The sequence below is a fragment of the Pinus tabuliformis genome, chromosome 1_1 (assembly GCF_031772625.1).
Source record: "Pinus tabuliformis cultivar Carrire ecotype Pingquan chromosome 1_1, CPIR1, whole genome shotgun sequence".
NCBI classification, from domain to species: domain Eukaryota; kingdom Viridiplantae; phylum Streptophyta; class Pinopsida; order Pinales; family Pinaceae; genus Pinus; species Pinus tabuliformis.
The window spans coordinates 450,793,062-450,808,083 of NC_142297.1; positions in this window are offsets into that span (position 1 = coordinate 450,793,062).

The following is a 15,022-nucleotide window of genomic DNA, read 5'->3' on the forward strand; positions in this document are numbered from 1 at the left end:
AGAGCCAAAGAACCAAGTAACAATAACAACCCAAAGGCCGTGAACAGGGTAAAACCCAAATAACCATGAACTCTTGCATGCACGTAACAGAAATTCTTAGTATTTAACCAGAATCCCATACAGGCGAACTTACCAAAGCCACACCGAGCAGGCAGGAACCCCACCGCAGACGAAAAATCGCACAGACTGCACAGCTAAACAAGCAAGGAACAATACCCGAGCAGCCAGGAAGCCCACCGCAGACGAAAAATCGCACAGACTGCAGAGCTAAAGAAGCAAGGAACAATACCCGAGAAGCCAGGAACTCCACCGCAGACGAAAAATTGCACAGACTGCAGAGGTAAACAAGCAACTAACAATACCAATCCAAAGGCCGCGAAGACACTAAATCCCAAGCCGAACTTTCCAGCATCTCGAGGAGCAACAGCTGGCTACCGATGAGACCACCACAGTGCATGCCGACCACAGCTAAGACAAACCCTCAATATTCAACCAGAATGTCATTAACTTATAATGCTCAAATAACCATGGACTCTTGCATGCACCTAAGAGAAAACCTCAGTATTCAACCAGAAGACAAACCCTCAGTATTCACAATAATAATCCAAATGCCATTAATTTATAATGCAGTAGCCGAACTTAACTTCTAAACAATACAACTAACAATCATAGCTTCCCGCAGACATTTACGCAAATTTGCATAAAACCCATGCAGCTAAGACAAAACCCCAGAATTCAACCAGAATGCCATTAACTTATAATGCTCAAATAACCATGGACTCTTGCATGCAGGTAACACAGCACGCAGCAACCGGATTGTGTTTTCACCGCAGACAATAGAACAAATAGAAAGGAAAAATCGCACAGACCGCACAGCTAAACAACCAAGCAATCATAATAACCCAAAGGCCGCGAACAGGGTAAAACCCAAATAGCAATGGACTCTTGGATGCAGGTAACAGAAACCCTCAGTATTTAACCAGAATGCCATACAGTAGCCGAACTTACCAAAGTCACACCGAGCATACAGGAACCCCACCGCAGCTGAAAAATCGCACAGACTGTAGAGCTAAACAAGCAAGTAACAACACCCGAGCAGGCAGGAACTCCACCACAGACGAAAAATTGCACAGACTGCAGAGCTAAACAAGCAAGTAACAATACCAACCCAAAGGCCGCGAAGACAGTAAAACCCAAGCCGAACTTTCCAGCATCTCGAAGAGGAACAGCTGGCCGCCGATGAGATCACCACAGCGCATGCCGACCACAGCTAACACAAACCCTCAGTATTCAACCAGAATGCCATTAACTTATAATGCTCAAATAACCATGGACTCTTGCATGCAGGTAAGAGAAACCCTCAGTATTTAACCAGAACACACACCCTCAGTATTCAACCAGAATGCCATTAACTTAGCCAAACTTACCAAACGCACACCCAGCAGGCAGGAACTCCACCGCAGGCGAAAAATCGCACAGACTGCAAATAACAATACCCAGGCGCAACTCTACCGCAGACCAAACATCGCACAGACTGCACAGCCAAACAAGCAAGTAACAATACCAACCCAAATGCCGCGAAGACAGTAAAACACAGGCGGAACATTCCCCAATCTCGAGGACGGACACCTGGCGAGCGATCAGACCACCAGAGCACATGCAACCACGTGCCCCTCACGTGCGCCACCTACCATTCGCCTCGATCCATGCGAAGCGCGTAATAAGACCCCCATTCGCTTCTGCCCCGTAAACCTTAGTGAAACTTAGGAAAAACCGCAGATATTTGCAAAATTCGCCGCGGTCAACCCAAAGTCAGCGATCTATCGATCGCTTATAATCCCCGGCAGGGACTAATAATAAAATTTAAAATTTTAATATAACTCAATATAAAAAAATATTTGATTCTTAATGTTGAACAATCAATATTATTCCGAAGTCTTCAAGCTTGGGACCGGAGCATGGAAGCCATCTGCGAGTCTAGGGTTTCAATCTACATCTGCGCCGTCGAGATCCAAAAATCTCTGCTCTGCAATGGATCGATTAAAGGCCGGGATGCGAGATGCTCAGAAATCGTGGCTTCATACCGGTTCTGGGCCAGAACTTTTGATGGGACGGATTCTTCGATCTGCATACAGAGACTGGTGCGGTTCTCTTCCCTTTGGATGCAGATCAATAACCACAGGGCGGCAGTAGAAACCCTTTCTCTCCGCCTGGAGGTTCTTAATCAAAACCGGTTGGATCTTACCCTGGCACGCTTTGCACCACCCGTTGCAGTGAATATTGTGCACAGATCTGGTAGATCAGCCTGCGAATACGGCAAGAGACGGGTCAGCGAAAGTGAAAAGCCACATGTAGGCATTCTCAGGGGATGGCATAAGGCAGATCCGTGCCTTCATTCGATGGCAAGGCCCTACCTTCGCAGATCCAGCCGGGATCCGTTTGACAGGAACAGAGGTCATGCGTTTTTTGGCAAGGCCCTGAAGACGAATACTAGAAGATCAGCAGTTGTCGTCTCTTCACCAGACGCCGTCAGACCCCAGCCCGGCCCTGCCAATGCTGGAGTAGCGCTCCTCTGCAAAGGAATGCAGGTCCATCTGATCACTGATGAATCGCAGGTCCTCAGGCAGCCTTCGAAAGCCTCTTTTCAGATCCAGATCAAAACCATATCTGGAAAAACCCTATTGCAATGGGTAAGAGCGACGAATCTAGTGCAAGACCTCAAGCAGGCTCTGGAAATCAAGTTGGGGATTCCCTCTGCAGCATATCGACTTCTCCACGCAGGTAAACAGCTTGAGGATCTCAACCCCCTGTCTTTTTACAGCATCCAGAGAAATTCCTCCATAGAACTCATCCTGCGTCTAAGAGGAGGCGCAGCAGGACAGTCATCCTCAGCTAAGGCTTTTTCTTACAAGGATGCTGTCCATGCTAAGACTCCAAAGAAAACAGATCCACCTGCTCAAGCTCCCAAGCCTTTCCTGGTGGATAAACTGGAGGAAACCCCCTCCATAGAAATAATGCATCCATCGCTGGATGAGCAAACCCACCATTTTCTGGATCATGGCATTATATGCAGGTTTAATGGGCTATGGCCCCGCACAGTAGACCTCTACCAATGGATCCATTCTGAATGGACCAACAACTGCAAGGTTCTGCTATGCTCAAAAGGATTTTTTATTGTAGTGTTTGCCTTTGAGACGGATTATCAAAAAGCCTTAACTGGTGGCCCATGGTTCTGGGGTGCTGCTGGCTTATTCCTCACTCCTTGGTTCCCAGAGTTCGATCCATCCACAGCAGTCATCACCAAACTTCCCATCTGGGTCAGACTTCCAAACCTCCCAGCGAATCTTTGACATTTTGCGGTTCTTCAAGGGATTGGCAACACTCTAGGCAGCCTTTTAGACACTGACGTATATAGAGGGGAAAAGGGATTATACACTTATGCCAGGATCTGTGTAGAAATAGACATCAGCAAAGGTCTCTCGGACCAGATCAATCTCAAAATAGGAGATTTCCACTGGACTCAGACTTTGGACTACGAGAACACAGCCTTCCGATGTCGCTACTGCCATCTTACAGGCCACCTTCAGAGTTCTTGTCCCACGATGCCAGCCCAAAAGAAGAAAGCCAGCACTAAGCAGAAATCCAAAAGCTGGAAGCCTCATGATCCTCCTCCCATGGATGACTTTGATTTCAGCTCTGACGAAGAGGAAGAGAACAAGGAAGGTGAGGCAGCAGCGTCGGAACCAGATCCGTCCTTGGCAGGTCCAACGGTTGCGTCTGTCACACCAGCCTCTCAGAAAAGGAACCATGAAACCTCATCCTCGGACTCAGACAAGGAGACCTCTCCGTCGGCGCATCTCAGCTTGCAAATCACGCCAGCACAGCAAAACCCCCCTGAGTGGGTCAAAGTTGGCAAAAAGAAAGGGAAAAAAAGCAGAATAGTGGATTCCGCACATGATGGGTAGATTCCTCTGTTCTGTTCCTGCTCCTCTGTTCCTTCTGTTTCTTCTTGTTCAGCATTGTTCTCTACTCTTTCTCTCTTAGGAGCCGAGGTGGACAACCAATCCTTTCCGGCTGACTTTGTTCTTGTTTCTCCTGGTTGTAATCCCGCATTGTACCATAAGTTTTCTTAATAGATTTAGTTTTTTACCGAGAAAAAAATATATATATAAAAAAATATTTACTAATATTTAATATTAACAAATAATCAAAACATATATAATATAAAATTAAATAATTACTATCGTAATAACCTTTATCATACACATATATTATACACTTTGCATTGATCTAAAATTTATCAAATTCATATTACAATTTATATAAAAGATGTTGTACGATAAAATATAAAAAAATTACGTGTCAAATTGGTAAAATAAGCATTAAGCTAGAAGAGTTTATTTGTTTTCCATGGAGTTTATTATAACCACCGGTATTTCAGCAAGGGAAATTGTATAGCAACAACTCTGCGTTATGCGGGACTTTGGTATATAAGCATATTAAATTTGAATTATTTAATAAAGGTATATAGAACATTATCAAGTTTGTAACGTTATAGTTTTCTCAATTTATTTTTAAGTAGGGTTACAACTCTCTAACGCAAATTTCATCTAATCTATGGATTATTGAGTAATGGATAACTGTATTGTATAGTTAACTTTGTAGATGCTCAGTATTCATATACAGAATTTATTATTAACCTGAACATGAACATGCAATTGAGTTCACATAGTGGATGTGCAACGCTCACAAAGTATTCTTATTCAATGTTGACCGTGTTTTTCTTAATAGATATTAACAAAGTCTATATACTTAAACTTTTAGATCTATTAAATTTACAATTACATCCGAGGGATCATAGTTAATTAAAATTAGCAATTGTACTGAAAGGTGTAAAGAAACACTGATAAGAGGAGTAAGGGAATATAGAAAGTAATAATGATGTAAAATATATGGACAATGAAATACAATCAAAATTTGCCTTTTTATATAACTTCTATAAAATGTAGCACGCTGTGTTAAATTTAAGAAGAAAGTTACACCAATATAAATGTTCCGGAACAATGGGAATCCTTGTAGCACAAGGTACATAGAAATGAGATTACAAGAGATTACAAAATACAAATGCAATTTTGGTCTAAGATACACTGCCTAGAATTATTTATATTATAAGACGCTTAGAACATCAACATGAGTTACTACGCTAAGGGATTTGAATCCAAGACTAAAATCGGTATGTGCTCCTTTGAGCCTTCAAGAGTTTTTCCTGCCATAGTGGGTATGCCAAGATGTTTCTCTATTATGTCAAATATGTGGTCCAAGTCTCTCCAAATGGTGATGAACATGCTCTAAATAAAGGGCACCTTCTGGGTCTTGCTACCGATCCATTAGCATGGGTCCCAATAATAATTTCATGTCCCAATAAAGGTCGATAGTTTGCATGTATTGTTGAAACAACCCCTGGGCTGCCTTGTGTTTGGGATTTAAGAACCCATTCTACTAGTGCCTTTGTATTTGAGAGAGGATTTATATGCATGGAATTTTCTCCCTTAGCTCTCGCAGTATCTTCTTCGATAAGACCTAGCATCAGGTCCTGATATGGCTCGTTCTTGATAATAAGTTTCCCCCCTCCAAACCTACGCTCGTTGGCGTTACATTGAGAAAGATATAGATGTTTGAAAATTGATAGTGTAGATAACCATTACTCATTACAGATTGATTTTTTATTATTTATTAAAACTACATCATTAGGTACCTTTTAATAACCCATAATGAGTAGTGTTTTACTCCTACTAAATGTCTAAAAATATAATTTTTTATTTTTTAATAATTAAAAAAAAAATTGTTCTTATTACCTATACTTAAGAGTATAGTGTTGAATTTTAAATAAATGATATATGTACATCGAAGCACTAGTAAAGCACCTTTTTGCACTAGTAAAGTACCCTATTTCCATTATTTTTCCTACCACGTTAGGTAGGATATTTGAATCAAATTGTCATTTCATTTAATTTAATAGAAATATTAGTGTATATTAAAAAAAAATTATCTTATGATACCATATAAAGTAGGTTATTTAAAATATTCTCAGCAATTAGAATTTGAAATAACAATTCCATTCACTTCCATTAGAATCTATGGATTATTATGCCAAAGCAATGAGTTATATTCACAATAACATTAGATATGATTGTAATTCTAATGGATTATTAAATCAAACCTAAGAGTTTTATTCACAAAAACATTATATATGGTTTTGATTATCGTAATAATTGTATCTTTGAGTTATATTTTTTTTACTAATTAACTAATTGTATATAGAATGATAAAGTTAATGATATTCAAATAAACAACCAAATTCGAGACAAATTCAAATATTCAACACCTAAAAATCGTGAAAAACAAATTCCAAATGAAAATCAACTTCATGTGCCGGATTGGGGTTCACTCCATGTCGATTACATGACTACAGGGAGGATGAATTTGTGTCGAGATTGTTAGGATTCTTCATGTGACTAATGAGATTGAGCATGACAGCCCTCGTGTGGCATATTTGTTGGTTCTATGCATTCGAAAAAGATCATAGACTAGGCCCTACATCAAATTGCAAATGTGTTCACGAGTTCAAGACAACTCTCTTACAAAGACTCAAAAGGGATGCTGAGCCAACTTTTTAAGAAGGAAGCATAAAATTGATGCAAGAGAAATGTAGAACATTTATAACCAATACCATGAGAACTATGTTAAGGCACTTGATATTGTGGTTGATCAGGATTATCGAGCTCAACTACAAAAATCATACCAAAATGTCGCAGTATAATTGTTTGAATTATTGAAGTCAGACACCCAGACAAAGTCTACTGAAGTCTTTCATCAAGATTATGGAGCTCAACTAGCAAAATCATACCAAAATGTCGCAGTATAATTGTTTGAATTATTGAAGTCAGACACCCAGACAAAGTCTACTGAAGTTGCTCTGGGGATTATTGAGGCTAGTAAATATGTTGAGAAAAAAACAAACTTGTATGTGCCCCATAATATTCATCCTCTTGATCCCGCTGGTGCACATCAAGGCATCATGTAACTTCCTGAGATTAGAAATTCAGTAGAAACTATACATAACATTCATGGTCTTCCATGGCCTGAACATCATCAGAAAACAAGTGCAGAGCAAGATCTCCTTGATTGGCTCCAAGCTATGTTTGGATTCTAGAAAGGAAATGTGGCCAATCAAAGGGAGCACTTAATTTTGTTGTTTGCTAATGTGCAGAGAAGGCAACATCCCACGTCGGAGCCAATATCAAAGTTGAATGACAAAAATGAGAAACCTCATGCCCAAATTCGCTACAGGGACCAGTCAGTGACTTGTTTGTGATAGTTGTGCTAAGCTCCACAAAGAAAATTATTGAAACCCTAACATAGACGCAATCCATTTTTTCACTCATAATTTTCCAGTTGTAAATTTATATTATTTAAAATATAGTATATTCCTAAGATTAAAGCCACAGTAGCAAATATGCATAACATTCGTGGCCTTCTATAGCCTAAAATTCATTAGAAAATAGGTGCATAGAAATATCTACTTGATTGGATCCAAGCTATGTTTGAATTTCAGGAAGGAGATGTGGCCAATCAAAGGGAGCACTTAATTTTGTTGTTTTCAAAACTGCACGGAAAGTAAATTCCCAAGCCAAAGCCAATATCAATGTTTGATGCCAAAAACCAGAAACCACATGCCCAAAGTCGCCATGGGGACCAACTGGTGACTTGTTCGTGATAGTTGTGCAAAGCTCCCCAAAGTAAAGTATAGAATCCCTAACACAAACAAAATCCAATTTTTCATTCATAATTTTTCAATTGTAAATTTATATTATTCAAAATATAGTATATTAATTTTTTTAATATTGAACTCACATTTCCTATTTTATAAAATATTCAATAAAATTTAAATAAAATCCAATAAAGAATATATTAAAAAAATAAAAAAAAGACAATCCTCATCTTAATTGAAAAAGACAATAATTATCACACTTAACACTAAATAAAAATAAATACAATTATTAAATATGACAAAAGATATATAATAAATAGACCAAACACATTACACTTTTTAAAATATTGAAAGTTCATTGCACCCCCTTAACCGACCAATTATTGAGTTTGAAAACATTATTGTCCCTCTGTTCTAGCATTGTGTACCAAATGCATATCCATACATTGAATGCAATGCACCAATGATTCAACCACTTCATTTTACAAAGTACCACATGTGATTGTTAGTTTGTAGACAAAAGGTCTGTGATCTTCCCAAAGTGTTGAAAATCATCGAAAAAAAAAATTAATTTAACCAAACAAGATCTCGCACACCTTTCACGCTTTGTTGAAAATTTTATTAAGGAGATGATTCTCAGGTTTCCTGAATGAGATTTAAAACCTTATGCTACACATATCAAAGTTGGATGATAGAGCACTAAATTTAGCCATGAAAAATTGTTAAAAATTATAAGCAATGGTATAAATATTTAGGTCGCAAAAGTGGTCTCTAGTTTCCCACTATATAGAAAGAAGTACAACAACATAAACTTTTATATATGACTTTATCTTCTTATTTGGGGAAGAAACTACAAATATGGTTTATCCTTCTTTATCACGCCTCTTTAGAAAATTTACTCATATCATTATTAAAAATATCATTTCTAACTTATCTACTATAAAATAACAATAACTATAACTAGTCGATAATTACAAAACAATTAATATTTTATTAAATTTAAATATCTTTTACCTTAAACCATATATATTTCATTTTATTGTTGATGCATAATATTTACCATTTAAATAAGTTTTATTATATATATAAAATGTCAAATAAAGGAATAATTTTAACCATTGAGGAGCCTTTAAAAATAAGGATAATAATGACAAGTTTTGCCTTTCGGTAATATTATAAAGAATAAGAATAACGTATTTAGATGTTCAACAACGTAAAAAAAATGAATTTTATAATAATAAGGCAGACACGTATCCGAAAACCTTGTTCAAAGGGATGAATATTTTATAAATATTATAAGCTAAAGATACAATAGATGTGAAACAAACTTAGAGGAAGCCTTTACGGAATGATCAGGCATGAACATTTCTAGTTAGCCAGCGAGTACACAAAGCTAAACCTCCACTCCACTCCACTTTCTACACTGTAACTTGTTTCACATGTGAGATTTTGACCTCACTAAATGATGAAAATGAAGGTTTCAGATTGGCTAGGGTGAAAAGTGTTTGTTCACCTCAATCCTCCGAGGAAAACTCTTTTTGGCGGAATTATGCAACAATTATATATATATATATATATATATATAATTAATGTTTTTAAATTTTATTTTAACATTATAATATTTTCACGCTACTTCGGATGTTTCCATGACATGAGACAATGTCATATGTGGTCATTCAACCTATTTTAATGAAATAGGGCATCCACGTCGGGGATAGATTATTTCTCCAACAAAAGGATATAGGAAGGCAACAATTTTGATGGTGAAGATTTTGGATAGATTATATACGTCATTTTGAAATCACACCCTGTAAAACTGCGCAATCCTCAAGGAACCTTACCTTGACTGCATGCATGAGTTTCCTTTATAGGAAAACACATGAAACTGATAGTGTACAGTCCTTGACATTTAGCTCAACTGGGTCTTTCTCAGAATAGACATGCATGAGTTTCTAATGATGGAATCTTTAGTTATCTGGAGTACAATGGTTGAGGGCATGCATGCATCAACTGACTGATAACACACAATTAGTTCCTCAAATAGTTTGGAACTAATTTAACTGGACTTAACTCAGTAAATTGAATTAACTAATTAAAACTCAAATATAATTGAATCTTGTCTCCTTAATTAAGGGATAATCTCCTTAATTTAAGGGATAACTCTTGCATGATTGCATAAAGACTTCTAACTTGAATTTCTCCAACTAATTAATTCAAACTGAATTTATTAATTATTTCCAAGTAGCTGGTGAGACTAAATTCGAATTTTAATTCACAATTTTAATTCAAGGACAAATTAAAATTGGAATATCTCAATTCTATTTTTATCATTTCTTGTTGCTATTTTCAACAATCCCTCTCAACAAGAAATGAATTCAACTCGATCCCTATCGTGAACCTTTGGAATGTTATGCATGCAACACTTCTCTCTAGTGTTGTTTCTCCAGCAACTCCATCAACAAAAAAAACATCCAACCTGAATCAATATGGTGCATCTGTCACCAAAGTCTCTGACTGCTATTGCCTCTGTCAACTGAAAACTTTGCGCTTTTGCTGACTCTGCCTTTCTGCACTGTTGTCAATCCTTTTCTGTGCTCTTCAGTATCTGACTGCTCTAGCCTCAGTCACTTTGATCTGTGACTGCATCAATCCCATTGATTCCTCCCGCTTCTATGTATTTTGGGCTCCCGTAGCAAGGTACGATACATGAGATAAAACCTCTCAATGGACCCTGCCCAATTTCACCCTTCTTGAGACTATTACTTCACATCGCCCCACCTCACACCTGGAGGTATCGCTACATGTGATCTTGCCCACTTCTCCAATTGTGGCTCCTCCACAATTGTCTGAGACTTCTTCTGTGGCTGCATGTTGAGAGGTAATTTACTCTCGCTCTCAACCACCAAGTCTCTAACATTTGTCGTGCTCCTCAAGGATTTGCATGCATCTTGAACCTCAAGAGCATACAGGTTCTTAACTCGTGAACCAATCTATTTCACCTGTCTTGTGGTGATGTGTCTAACGAAAACCTTTCCCTTACTGAAGACAACGTTGTAGCCTTTGTCCTCCAACATCGCGGCCGATACCAAGTTCTTCTTCAGTCCAGGCACATACTTCACATCTGTCAAGGTGATAGGAGCTCCATGCTCCCTTTGAAAAGCAACTGTGCCCACTCCTAAAATGCTATATCTTTCGTTTTTGCCCATCTCTATGCACATCTTGAGGTCTTTCTCCTCTAAGGCACTGAATAAACGTTTATCGCCGGTTATGTGGAATGAAGCTCCACTGTCAAGATACCAACCACAACCCATCATCGATGACACCATGCATGCGATGAGGGTAAAATCCATTTCGAACTGAGAGGCTAATGCCTCACCTTCAGATCCATCTGAGGATCCCTTCTTGGACTTCTTCGATGGGAAATTAGTCACATAATGTCCCATCTCGTGACAATTAAAGCATCTCACTTTAGACTTGTCACCCTTCTTCCCTCCATGAGAAAAATTCGATTTGGAATGGGAATCCTTCCCCTTCCCTTTCCTTGCCTTACTTGCTAAGGCCAAATTTTCTTCATCATCATCCTTGGATGAAGAACCATCTCGTGTGCTCCTCCTGATCTCCTCCTGCATGAGATCCGACCATAGACATTCCCAATCCGATAGTTTCTCCATTCCATTCATAGAGTCGTAGTAGCTATTCCAGCTCTTTGGAAGGCCAAGGAGAGCGAGGTTCACCTTATCATCATCGGCAGTAATTATTCCCACACTTCCAAGCTCATCTCTACAGGTGGTGAGCTTGTTCAGATATGTGGAAATAGTATCGTCGTTCTCCATCTTGATTCTTCGAAGCTTATCCTTGAGCACCAATTTCCTTTGGTCACTATTGTTCTGGTAGAGGTCCTTCAATGTCTTCCACATTGAACATGGAGTATCCTTCCCATGAAGACTCGAGACAATATGGTCTTAAACTCCCTCAACGATGATCTGTCTCGCCCTCACCACACACTTCTTCCACTCAACCAACTCTTGTGCATTAGTTGAACCTGGCTTTGGGATTTCTTGATCAACGAAATCCTTCAAGCCATTGTCTTCTAATACAGCCTCCATACGATCTTTCCATGCTTTGTAATTCGAGTTGCCATCCAATGCATACTCGATTCTCAAGCCATAGAATGCCATTGACCAACCTTTAAGTATGATAAGAATTCGATTTTGCACCTGCAACCCCGAACTTCAAACTTCGAATTCTCTTCCCAGTATACTATTCATATCTCCTATAACCTTTTCTCTTATACCATGTACAAATTCTGACTGTAGATTAACCTGATAATGCAATATAACTAAAGAAAAATACTTTAATCTACTTCTATAATCAATTAGCGGAAGCTTAAAAGATTTTAACATGATCAAGCGGAACACATATAACCAAAGAAGAATCAAAGCACATGAAACACAAAAGGATACTCAGAGGAAAGCCTCAGCTAAAAACCCCACTATCTATATTATCATACAAGGTGGAAATATATCAAAATTACACAAAGCATTAGCTCTCACAGCTAGCCAGCTCTCAGTACAATCCTCTTGGATGCTCATAAGAAAACAAGGCTTCTCAGCTAAAAACCCCACTATCTGTATTATCATACAAGGTGGAAATATATCAGAATTACACAAATCCTTAGTTTTCACAGCGAGCGAGCTCTCAGTACAATCCTCCTGGATGCTCCAAGAAAACAAGGCTTCTCACAAACCTTCTCCTCTGCCCTCCAAGCCTCCTATTTCCTTGCGCAGTTTCTCCTGGGTGATCCTCATGTTACCAAGTGTAACACTGATCACTCACATTAATCTCACACCCTGCAAAACTATGCAATCCTCAAGGAACCTTACCTTGACTGCATGCATGAGTTTCCTTTATAGAAAAACGCATGCAATTGATAGTACATTGTCCTTGACATTTAGCTCAACTGGGTCTTTCTCAGAATAGACATGCATGAGTTTCTGATGAGGCAATCTTCAGTTATCTAGAGTACATTGGTTGAGAGCATGCATACATCAACTCACTGATAACTCGCAATTAGTTACTCAAACAGTTTGGAACTAATTTAATTGGACTTAACTCAGTAAACTGAGTTAACAAATTACAACTCAAATATAACTCAATCTTATCTCCTTAATTGAGGGATAATCTCCTTAATTTAAGGGATAATTCTTGCATGACTGCAGAAAGACTTCTAACTTGAATGTCTCCAACTAATTAATTCAAACTAAATTAATTATTTATTTCCAAGTAGCTGGTGAGACTAAATTCGAATTTTAATTCACAATTTTAATACAAGGACAAATTAAAATTGGAATATCTCGATTCTATTTTTCTCATTTCTTGTTGCTATTTTCAACAAACTTTGCGTTCATCGTTCAGAAAACATGTGGATCAGTAGGAAAGAAGTGAAAATTCTTAGATGATCATAGACAAGAAGTGAAAATTCTTAGATTGGATCAGTGGGAGAGAAAAGTTGTGGATGAAGCACGTTGAAAACTTCTTTTGTGTCTCCACACTTCACTCAATAAAAGCTTCCTCTCCACCCCAAGAAAACTTGATTGCACAATGTAAGCTTCGATCACAAATAATATTTTTGCATCTAAATATTTTACAATTATGTCAGGTTTATTTGAAATAATATTGAATTAGGCTTTGCCACCAGATTTTGTGATCACTTGCACCTCCACACTTTGCAAAACAAAAGTTTCTTCTACATATTTGTGCAAACCCCCACTCTCCCTCACGAAGGCACCCTAACCCCTTCAATTTCATGAGGGACTTGACACCTGCCAATTTTGGCATCATTGGGCAGAGAATTAGCAGGGATAACAATATCAATGTCAGTGGCAGAGTACTCACTGACAGAACGACCACTTACAAAATAAACCTTTTTTTTTTAGTTTACAATGATTTTTTAGGAATTAACAAATAAGAAAATAAAAATATACTCCAACAAGGCTATTATTTCCCATCAAGGTGCTCTAGGCCAATAAAAAAATCATAAATACATTTTAAAAAAATTATAAAATCATTTTAATAAAATTAGTAAATAAAAGAAATCCCTAAACTTTGATTAAATTTACAAAATTGTTACAGAAACTCTGCAAGCTCTAGAGTAAGGAAATTTCACCACAAGGCTAGTGTTATAATCCCTTGCCAGGAAGGGACTAATAAATACATATCATATCATATGTTGATGGTGATGTTAAAAAATATTAATTAAGATAATTTAAGATCTTATTAGAGTGGCACAATAAAAATGTAGTTAGACCATAACCTTTAAGGGCATAAAAGAGTTTAAGGAGAAGATGATATGTGCACGACTTGTGTCAGTAAAGAGACCACAAAATAGATTTGAGATTTGAGATGTAGTAGAAGAGAACAAGAACAAAATCAGAGCCCAAAATAGATTTGAATACAAATATGAGATCCGAGGTACAAAAAAAAGAGCATGAGAAACATAGAACTATACTAGGAGCTTAGTGTAAAATGATGGTGAGTTGAGAGAATGTATGCATAGGAGTCCCTAACAAAGACTGAAGGAGAAGATTGTTGAGATTAGATCTAAGCTAGAGGAGGGGTGATGTAGAATAGATAACAACATATTTGAATGTTGAGATCAGATATGGCTAAAGGTAAAGAATCTGTGTCTAAATCAAATATGAGAATATCATTTGTTGTTAGTATGATTTTACGATAAAGGAGAAAGTGGGTTTGAGTTTGAAAATGAATGAAATAAGGATATAAGTGGTCGTAGAAAGTGGGTACTTAGAAGATGATTTCTCATTAGAAGAAAAAGATATGTATACATCTAGTATTGATGAAGAAGGACCTATGCTCATGGCTATCGATGATTATAATACTATTCAGAAAATTAAATCCAATAAAAATAGCTATCATATTTAGGAGTAAAAGGAGTTGAAAGTGAAATAGAACTTCGATGTGAACTTATTAGTTACCCTAAAGAAATGAAGAAACCTAGAAGGAAAAAAGACCTTAAATAGAATGAGGCCCAATACATTAAATCAAAAGTATTATATCTATAGGAAGAGATTAAGAGGCTTACAATGACAAACCTAAACTAGAAGGAGTTATTGTAAGAAATCAATAATGATGAATTATGAAAAAATATTGGTATCTTGAAGACTCAACTAGAAGAAGCCAAATGAATGTGATGAACTTTCAACGCTAAGGAAGAGAAGGTCATATTGAGAA